Source organism: Pseudophryne corroboree, chromosome 3 (assembly GCF_028390025.1).
Source record: "Pseudophryne corroboree isolate aPseCor3 chromosome 3, aPseCor3.hap2, whole genome shotgun sequence".
NCBI lineage: Eukaryota > Metazoa > Chordata > Amphibia > Anura > Myobatrachidae > Pseudophryne > Pseudophryne corroboree.
Window position 1 is genome coordinate 744,428,914 of NC_086446.1, and position 11,586 is coordinate 744,440,499.

The 11,586-nt window shown below is 45.1% G+C and overlaps 1 pseudogene; it reads left to right on the plus strand.

The window, feature by feature from the left end:
• The first annotated feature begins 1,032 nt into the window (after window positions 1-1,032).
• Window positions 1,033-1,151, plus strand: LOC134897057 (5S ribosomal RNA; annotated as a pseudogene).
• Window positions 1,152-11,586: the final 10,435 nt, after the last annotated feature.

An 11,586-nucleotide genomic window follows, 5' to 3' on the forward strand; every position in this document is an offset into this window, starting at 1 on the left:
ATTCTGTGGCAGGCCTGCCACAGCCTAAATCTGTAAAGGCCCACTCCACAAGGAAAGTGGGCTCATCTTGGGCGGCTGCCCGAGGGGTCTCGGCATTACAACTTTGCCGAGCAGCTACGTGGTCAGGGGAGAACACGTTTGTAAAATTTTACAAATTTGATACTCTGGCTAAGGAGGACCTGGAGTTCTCTCATTCGGTGCTGCAGAGTCATCCGCACTCTCCCGCCCGTTTGGGAGCTTTGGTATAATCCCCATGGTCCTGACGGAGTCCCAGCATCCACTAGGACGTTAGAGAAAATAAGAATTTACTTACCGATAATTCTATTTCTCATAGTCCGTAGTGGATGCTGGGCGCCCATCCCAAGTGCGGATTGTCTGCAATACTTGTACATAGTTATTGTTACAAAGATCGGGTTATTACTATTGTTGTGAGCCATCTTTTCAGAGGCTACTTCGTTTTTTGTTATCATACTGTTAACTGGGTTCAGATCACAAGTTGTATGGTGTGATTGGTGTGGCTGGTATGAGTCTTACCCGGGATTCAAGATCCTTCCTTATTGTGTACGCTCGTCCGGGCACAGTACCTAACTGAGGCTTGGAGGAGGGTCATAGGGGGAGGAGCCAGTACGCACCATGTGATCCTAAAAGCTTTATTTAGATGTGCCCTGTCTCCTGCGGAGCCCGCTATTCCCCATGGTCCTGACGGAGTCCCAGCATCCACTACGGACTATGAGAAATAGAATTATCGGTAAGTAAATTCTTATTTTTTGCCTTTTCTTCCTCCCATCCTAAAATTACACATACATCTCTTCCTACTGCTCTTTCTTCTGTGAACTCTCATCCACGATTCAGAGGAGCGTGTCCCCCCAGGAGACACGCTTCCTCGGTCTAACGTGGACAGCAGATTCACACCTGTTTACTTTCTTGTCACCTTTCTCCTTTCTCAGTATGCATTTCTAGCATTCTCTTTTCCGAGGAGGAATTAATCCTCCCATTTCGGTGCACTCTCATTGGTACTATAGGTTTGAACCTTCCTACGACCATACCCCTACGTTCACGCCCAATCTCGTCCGATCTTGGAAGCTAAACGCAGGTGGGCTGGGTCAGTACCTAGACGGGCGACCACTAGGGAATACCCAGTGAAGTAGGGAGACTCCCCTTCCTGTAGAAAAAATACCAACAGCAGTATCACCACTTATACTTTATCTTCCTACTCCCATTACATTCTTTTTACTCATTACGGAGGTCATTGTTTAGAAGTGTTACCAAGTGTATGGGCTCTCCCACTTCACGATTGTAACCCAATTAGGGCTGCATTAATACAAACACAGTTTGTACAGATCTTGGGCAGAGGGAAGTAGCTTAATATGTAGCTAACTTCCGACATGCATTTATCTAGGAATAATTAAGATCTGAACATTAAATTGGGAGACCGTTGTCTCCAGCTGACCTATCCACATTTACTCCATCTCCAACCTGTCGTGTTTAGCCCCCATGTATTTTAAAGAGCAGAAATAATGATTGTACTGTTATTACTCCTCAAATACTTGACTTATCAATTAACAGATAGTTAACATAAGAGTGCGCCGAAACAAGAGTCATACTTTTTCTTCTATACATGTACATTCCCCCCTCTCTTTGACTCCGGGCGCACCGCCACACGGACAGATATTAATTGCTATTATTCAGCATTATTGTCCACTTCTTGGCATCCATATTAGTACGTACTTTGCATCTAGGTCGGTGCAGGATCAAAAACCTCCCTTTTTTGTGTTATGAGGAATAGTGTACCATTTACTGCACATGATTTCAGATAGAAGAAGTCACCAGAGCTTCAGGTACTTTACAGGGCATGGCCAATCAATGGTGGCGTGGTCATGCCCCATCGTGCATTTCAGGCCTACATGGATGGAGATGCTATGCTACGACATTGAGATGGGGTGTGGCCACAAATATTAACAATGTCATTAATTGGCCCAGGCCTGTGTACTTTGTAACTCTCCACAACCCCTGAAAGTCACCTAGGATTTCTTCAACCTCTATAAAGGCACTCAGTAAAAGACTAAGAACTCCTCAGTGACTTCTAATATCCATATAATATTCAGCAGGGGCATCTTATGAGGGGAGGGTGTAGTGTCCGAGTAGACACTCCCTCCCCCTTCACCGTGCTTGCACATGTGCATGGAAGGTTATAATACTCTGGCACTGAGTCTACCACGCATGTCCATACCAGTGGCACCATATTCCTGGTGACCTCTCTATTCTGCATGGGCACATCTCTGGGAAAATGGGTGCCTGGTGTGTGGTGTGGGCTGTTTGCACTACCCACCCCACACTTATGGACACACCACTAATAATCAGTAAAGAGAGCATTATCTAATATAATGTAAAATATTATTATTGTTGTTGTCGCGATCACGCCCACACTCAGAACTACTTCCATATTGGGTGGTCATGATGTTGGAATTTTTTTGCAACTTACTGTATCTTAACAATAAGACAAATCAGCTTGCCACCACCAAATAATTCCAAAAGGAAACTCCTCCCACAGCGGCCTTTCAGTTCTGCTCACAGTATATGCGCTTTAAAAATCAGTAGCATGTGCCTCGCAAGGCCGAAGGTCTAAGAACACAGAATATCAGTATTAGAAATTAGGTTTTAATTTCAAGAATAATTTTAAAGCTTACAAATACAAAAAGAATTACAAAGAGTATTTGATTATTTAAAAGTATACATAGATTATAGACAATTTCAGAGAAAATAAAAAGGGTAAAACAAAGTTCAGGTTTCGCCTGCGAACTGTACAATGTCCAGGTAAGGTCGCACCTGAGAGTAATTGGGCATCCCAGCGATCTGGCTTCCTTAAGCGAAAGACACAAGCTATACAATTTGCCTAGAAAATATACCCCTTCTTTCATGCTTCCTATCTCACAGAAAATGAATGCTTCATCTTCATAGCACATGGGGAGAGAGAGAGCATCTGAAATGTAATTACTTTCCTGGTACCAGGTGTGATTACCTGACCCGTTCCTCAGAATAGTGTTTAAGTGGGAATTTCTATTTTCCATTCAGCCCCATGCTAGTCACACCACTTATACAATACACTGGCACATTTCTTTGGCATGCAAATTGCACACAGGACATCAGCCACATCCTCTGAAGCTCAATTAGTTCTTGCATAAATATAAACATTCTTGCCTGCTAGGAATTTTCTATAGCTGATATACAAATCATTTAGATAGCTAATACAATTTTAAAACATACATACATGGGATCATAGCACTTACTGTTACCAATACCATTATTAATAATGCCCATTCTGATATGAAATGGCCTTTATTGCTACAATTATTATTATTATTATTATTATTATTATTATTATTATTATTATGATCACCGTCATCATAATCATACAATATTTTCAGATTTTAAACCATTTGAAAATGTGTATTTGTTTTTCTAATTAGAAGTAGTTTAATTCACTTACAATTTCTGGTGACCAGTGGCAGATTTTACTTATGGACTGCAGTCTGTGATTGCACTGGCTATACTGTGACTGGCAGTGACTTCCCACTGGAAGTACTATCCGTCAGTCACACACACAACAGGCAGCCCCATTGGGGAGATTTCTTCTACTGGGACTATCAGTTCAGGCTGCGATAAGTAGAGAGCGTGCCTTTTGGACAGCTCAATCTGGCTTCTATATGATGCAGGTGATGCAATCTATAGCCGCTGCAGCTGGTGACATATAAACCCTTGGTGAAGATAAAGGCCCCATGTCAGGAACCCTACTGGTTGCAGTTTCACAGGTAGTCCCAATGAATGATAATATATTCATACAAAGGCCCTCATTCCGAGTTGTTCGCTCGCAAGCTGCTTTTAGCAGCTTTGCACACGCTAAGCCGCCGCCTAGTGGGAGTGTATCTTAGCATAGTAGATTTGCGAACGAAAGATTAGCAGATTTGCGAATAGACAGTTCTTAGCAGTTTCTGAGTAGCTCGAGACTTACTCTGCCACTGCGATCAGTTCAGTCAGTTTCGTTCCTGGTTTGACGTCACAAACACACCCAGCGTTCACCCAGACACTCCCCTGTTTCTTCAGACACTCCCGCGTTTTTCCCAGAAACGGCAGCGTTTTTTTGCACACACCCATAAAACGGCCAGTTTCCGCCCAGAAACACCCACTTCCTGTCAATCACACTACGATCACCAGAACGAAGAAAAAACCTTGTAATGCCCTGAGTAAAATACCTAACTTAATAGCAAATTTACTTGGCGCAGTCGCACTGCGGACATTGCGTATGCGCATTAGCGACTAATCGCTCCATTGCGAAAAAAAAATAACGAGCGATCAACTCGGAATGACCACCAATGATATTTAGTATGGGAACTGGTATACAAACATAAGGAATATCCAGAATAAATACAAAAATGAGCAAAAACTGGAGCAAATAAAGTCCCGGATAAATAAATAATAAGGAGACAGTAGCTTAGAGTCCAGAGTGAAAATAGTGTCAGAAACAAAAAAGTCCCGCAATATTAAATAAACAATGGATTGAAAACTGGTATATCAGGTATTCCCAATCTCGGTTCTCAAGGCACACTAGGTGCATACACACGGATCGATTTGTCAAATGATCGTTAACGATTTTCAGAACAAACAATTTGGTGTCAAATAGTGAACGATTGGACAAACGATCGATCTTTAATGATTATCTGTGCAGAAGCATAAAGGGAGTGGCATGAGGGACACAGTGTGCAGAATCGCGGGGGGACACGGCATAAACAATACTGGCCAGTGTCTGGGGGACATTACACAGGTACGGGACACATTGGTGGACAGTGAAAAATACATTGCTGCAAGGTTTATAAATACGTTGGTGGCCAGCAGCCTTTCAGCAACATGTACGTACATGCTGCTTGTAGAAACTGTGAAAACAGAACAGATGAACTGCTGTCTGTGTCTCTTCTCCATCCAGCCTGGCACAGAATGAGGAAATGGTGGTGGGGAGTGGTTAGCCAGTCGTTCAGCTTTCACCAAATCGTTCATTGTATGTACACACAAAATGATTTGAACGCAATGCAAAAGATTGGTCTATGACATACTTGCCTACCTGACCCTCTCCATGAGGGAGAAAATGCTCTGTTCCCGGACTTTCCTGGTAATGTATGATTGCCATCACCTGTGGTGAGCTAGTTAATTGATAAGAAAGGTGTTTCACCACAGGTGGTGGCAATCATACATTACCAGGAAAGTCCAGGAACAGAGCATTTTCTCCCTCATGGAGAGGGTCAGGTAGGCAAGTATGGTCTATGATCTTTCTGCATGCATGAAAGATCATAGACCCCTATAAACGAGCGGAGGGTATGTGCATCGGCAGATATATCTTTCATACATACGAAACAATTTGAAAGATTTGTCGTTCCAATCCATCGGGAATGCCCACATCTTTTGCCAAATCTATCTGTGTGTATGCACCAGAACATTCCAGGTTTCAGTGATATCCATGCTTGAGCACAGGTGACTTAATTAGTACCTCAGTTATTTGGATTTAACCATCTGTGTTGAAGGCTGGATATCACTAAAACCTGCACTGTTAGTGTGCATTCAGGACCGAGGTCAGAAGTTCCTCTGCTTGCAGACACAAAGACACAGGGCTCACAGCAGCAATAGAGTCCAGAGACAGTTGATGATCCAGCACTGAGTTTGGATCAGACAGCCATAAATAGCCAGAATTCATGTGTATCCATGCTGCTGATGAGGAAATTACCAAACACCCGACCAGTGAATAGATTGCACAAGGAAGCTGGTGACCAATGTGATGGGGAATGGGGACGGCCAGGGATTGTGATACCCCAAAGACACATATGAGATTAGGGTCCCTAGACATGTGGTAGCACCAGTGTGGCATTTTGCTGTGATATCACAGCCCGGGGCCATACTCCCGCTCAAAAGGGAGCAGAATCATCCGCCCCTCCCCCTTCTATTCCACGCAATGTACGAAATGGGGGGCAGCACCGGAGAAGAAGTATGGAAGAGGTGAGGTCCATTGTGCCTACCCCAGTCATGACCACAATACATATACACGTTCAATCTCCCATATTCAAAATGCTTTGGACCAGAACTATTTTGGTTTTCTGAGGTTTCCGTATTTTGGAATATTTGCATACCACAATGAGATATCTTGAGGCTGGGACCCAAGTCTACACATAAAATGCCTTATGTTTTATATACACCTCATAGCGCATGAAACAAAGTTTGGGCAAAATGAGCCATCAGCAAGCAAAGGTGTTACTATCTCAGTTGTGCTACAAAAAATGTTGGATTTCGGAATACAGATATAGCCACGGTCATCATAGCTACATCCGCGCCGTGTATGGCGCAACATCGAGGGCGTGCGTGCATCACAGACGTGCATGCACCCCATTCTCATGAATGGGAGCGTCTGTCTACGCTGCACGGCGCGTCTAGTGCACAATTGCGATGTAGCCGTGCTAGATGAGTATGGCTACATCTGTATATGGAATATCAGATTTTAGATGTCGGAGACTCAACCTGGGATCCGGACTATTGCTCGACAAAAATTAGGTCAACAGTCATTAGTTCACCCCCATATGATTAACAGACATAAGGTCGACGTTGACAACAGGTCGACCCTGGAAAAGGTTGACAGGCTCATATGGTCGACATGACTAGTCGGCCCTCGGCACACATATGGTCAATCACATGCAATTTGGAGCAGGAAGGTCAAGATCAGGTCATGATTTATATCAGGGGCGGCCAAACAGTCGATCGCGATCAAGTCGATCGCGGACATGCGACCAGTCAATCGCGATCCGCTGCCCAGCCACCCGAAGCCGCGCCTCTCCTGCCTGCCGTCCTGCCCCTCAGTCTGGTCTCCGGCAGTGACGGCGGAGTGTATAGCTCAAATCAGGCACCGGTTCGTTAGCCAATCAGAGCTCGCGAACCGGCGCCTGATTTGAGCTATACACGCCGTCATCGCCGGAGATCAGACTGAGGGGCAGGACGGCAGGCAGGAGACGCGCGCGCTGCGCTCTCCACACAGCACGGTGAGCACTGTGGGGGCATATCTGGCAATGTGGGGCATATGTGGCACTGTGGGGGCATATCTGGCACTGCGGGCACATGGCACAGTGGCGGCATATGTGGCAATGTGGGGCATATGTGGCACTGTGGGGGCATATCTGTAATCTGGCACTGGGGGCATATCTGGCACTGTGGGCACATGGCACAGTGGCGGCATATGTGGCAGTGTGGGGCATATCTGGCACTGTGGGGTCATATCTGGCACTGTGTGGGCATATCTGGCACTGTGGGGGCATATCTGGCACTGGGGGCATATCTGGCACTGCGGGCACATGGCACTGTGGGGGCATATCTGTAATCTGGCACTGTGGGGGCATATCTGGCACTGTGGGGGCATATCTGGCACTGGGGGCATATCTGGAACTGCGGCCACATGGCACTGTGGGGGTATATCTGTAATCTGGCACTGTGGGGGCATATCTGGAACTGCGGGCACATGGCACTGTGGGGGCATATCTGTAATCTGGCACTGTGGGGGCATATCTGGCACTGTGGGGGCATTTCTGGCACTGGGGGCATATCTGGAACTGCGGCCACAGGCACTGTGGGGGTATATCTGTAATCTGGCACTGTGGGGGCGTATCTGGCACTATGGGGGCATATCTGGCACTGCGGGCACATGGCACTGTGGGGGCATATCTGTAATCTGGCACTGTGGGGGCATATCTAGCAGTGTGGGCACATGGCACTGTGGGGGCATATCTGTATCTGGCACTGTGGGGGCATATGTGTATCTGGCACTGTGGGGTCATATCTGGCACTGTGGGGGCATATCTGGCACTGTGGGGTCATATCTGTATCTGGCACTGTGGGGGCATATCTGGCACTGTGGGCACATGGCACTGTGGGGGCATATGTGTATCTGGCACTGTGGGGGCATATGTGTTTGAGGTTTTTACCTGTGGGGGCCAATGTGTTATTTCGTGCAAGACAGTCATTACACTCTGTGCAGCAAGGCTACGTCCCTTTTTTTGTTATACCACGCCCACTTTTTGTTATACCACACCCAGTTTTTGTTATACCACGCCCTTTTTTTAGCTTTCAAAGTAGATCGCCGACTCCAGAAGTCTGGCCACCCCTGATTTATATCCTCACAATAGTCCTTGTTTAGGTGGATCAGTCCCAAATTTTGGGCTCTATCCCACTGTCCCAATTGGTCTGGAAGGTTGGGAGATAATCCTGTACACAGTGTCGAACTGGGGCATGAAGGGCCCACAGGGGAAATACAGTGGTAGAGGCCCATTTTTAGAGGCTTGGCTAACCATTAGTGCATGGTCTGGGCCCCTTGATAAATAATATATATAGTAAATACTGCTAGTGCATGCATGATAATGTACCAGATTGATAACAGCAATGCTCTGTAGAAAATACACCATAGTCCTGTGCAGTATAATGTAACATATTCATAATGTATTATTGAGGGGGTGGGGCCCCAGGCAGTGCGGCCCACCGGTGGTTTCCCTTGTACCCCTATGGGTCAGTCCAAGCCTGCCTGTACAGTACTGCTTTGCACTGGTGCAGAGCATGGCATTCAAAGATGGTTTTAGGGAAGGGAAAACGGACAGGCAGTTGGGTGCATTCAAAATTTTGGTCTTGCCCCATGACGCATGACCGTGCCCAACTCTCATGCATGTGCACTTTCATTGCAACTCCACAACTTGAAAAACTGCCATTTATATGTTTACTGTACTTTTCGGGAATGGCTGTGCAGTCTCAGTCATGCACAGTGGGAGCCTTCACCTTTCACTCCACAAATGGCTCCCACTGCTGCGACGTACAGGCCAGGAAAGCATACAGAGATCATGGCTGGGTGAGGAGACAGTGGGGTCTATTCATGAAGCAGTGAAAAGAGTGGAGAAGTGAGCCAGTGGAGAAGTTGTCCATGGCAACCAATCAGCTGCTCTGTATAATTTTATAGTATGCAAACTATAAATGTTACTTCAATGCTGATTAGTTCTTCTCCACTGGCTCACTTCTCCACAGTTTTCACTGCTTCACGAATAGACCCCAGTAGCAGCCAGTTGAGGGAGGAGATGGAGAGAGACTACCGTCCTGACAATTGATGGACCACAAATACTAGGGGATATATGTTTGAAGATATTCAGTTAAGGAAAAGGTTTCTTTGAGGGCATGTTACTGTTATTCAGCTTTGTATGAGGAAACAGAACATTTTATTTCACTTCATTACTGTTTAAACCAAAAGGAAACAAAATAAGGCGCTCTTAGGCTGCTCTAGATCGCTGCATTGCGGACACAGAGTAAATATGGTCTCAGGTGGCTCTAAAGCAATTTCCTTGTGAAATGCTAAGTGCCATATTTTGAACATAAACTTAAATCATGCGACCAATCAGCCTTAGAGAAGCAATCTCCGGACACTCCGCTGCAAAATTGCCCCATATAATGTTTCTCGCTGTTTAATTACGCGATAGTTGACATTTGTTCGGGGGTATGTCCTGTAAATCAACAAAGTAACAAGTGCAACGCAAAGGCTGTTTCAATTGTGGATAATTTTGATATTTACAATATGTGATTTTTAAGGCACTTCAGGGAACGAACGGTCTTCTGACTCATTTCCAAAAACAATCAAATCTGCAGAGAAGCAACAGAACATCTGTAGGTTATATCGGTGCATCCTAAAAACATTTGCTGTAATAACAATGAAATGCAAACCATCCAAAACCTTTAACAGTAGCGGTGTGATCTTGGAGGATTTTGCCAGTGGTATTATTTTTAATTGCAAAAAATTCATTAACGCTTGCATCTCAGCCGTAATGCTTCTTAAGTATGATGGCAGGAGTAGGAGAGATCCTTTAATGAACGATGGAAAAAAAAGAAAGGTAGGGTAACATGGAAAACAAACAGGACGCAAAAATTGTGAATTTTTTATTTTTTATTACTAGCATAATTTGACGCGTGAACTTTGTAAGATCATGGATGGGTAAGTTCAGTTCCGACGATGCATGAAAGCCAGTTTATAAATCTGCACCTCTTCACTCTGCTGTATCATTAATAGGCTCACCTCGCGACTGCTGATCATTTTTTTTGCAGTCGTAAATCATTTTCTAATTTATAACATGAATAATTGATCTTTCCTCCGTAGCCACAACAATAAATCTCTCTATCACACGAACATAAAAAAAATACAAAATCATAATAATAAAACAGATCAGGATGTTCAGCCATCGATTAGCCGCATTGATGTCCAGTTTCCATTTAATTCATGTTTTAACCATTAAGGGCGGAAGACTACTACCGTTTGGCACCAGATGGAACTCAACCAGCTGCCCGGTTGTGAGAGCAGTTTGGTTTCAAAGTAATGAAGGAGGAAGTTGATTCTATTCCACTGTGCATTAATGGATGCTTTGAGGAACATGGTTTAAATATAATTTGCTCAGTCTGGCAGCATAAATGTCAGAGTTTATGACGGATTATAAATAGGATATGCAGTTGTTTGAAGGCCATAAACTGATGTGCTCTGGGGTACACATTACATTTTTGCAAAGGACAACCACATGCCAAAGGTAATGTAGCAGCAATGTATTTGAAATTGTTTAGTTTCTGCTTTCAAGTCTTGTTAAATGTTTTTTTTCTTCTTTGCTTCTAAATCATAAATCTGTCACCTTTATTTGTTTGACTTTTATCGGAATCGGCAAGGATTTAGGTATTTGCCAAATATCCTGGAAGTATCTCCCCCCCCCCCCCCCCCCCCCATATAATTGAGAGAGGTAATTTAATGAACTGAATCACAGGGCGCAGTGTGGCGGCCATCTTGGCTTATCACCGGCAGTTTCAGGATGGAGATAGTCCCTTTTCCAGCTGCTCCACCTCCTCACTCCCTGTAGCCCTTCTAAGCCCACCTCCAGGGCCCTCCATCCTCCTGCACCCAGCTCCAACCCCTACATTGTATGGCTAGTTACTGTATGCTGGCCCCTCCTCTTAGACCAGTCCTGCGTCCTTCTTAATGCTAACTTCATCTGTTCCTCCCCTCCAGCCCCCTCAGCTCCCTCTTCATCCTTTCTCTCCCTCGCATCACCCCGCCCCCCAGCTAGATAGATAGAAAGAGATAGCTCTATAAAGCAATTTATGGAATTATATCTTGTCTCCCCAACCTAAAAATGTTGTGGTGCTCCTGGATGTAACCTGCCCATTTTCGAGTACAAGTGGTTTTAAAAGTAGATCAGTCTTTGAAAGGTTCGCCCTGGTACCTTAAACACTTAGAGTGACATAATGTCTTTAATGTCCCATGGCAGTGCAGTAGCAGGGCTCCTTTGCGTCTTGGGTCAGCACACCTTGCCCCCCACATCTGGGGCACGTTATATAATGACATTACACAGCAATCGCCAAGGGAGAACTGGCTTCAGAACACTGCGCCTCTCCATGCAGCGAGGTACCATCCGTTTAACAATCTTGCCACCACTTCGGCCTTACTCCCTGGGTGGCAGCATCAATCGCACACCTAAAGTTACGGCCCTGCCCCAT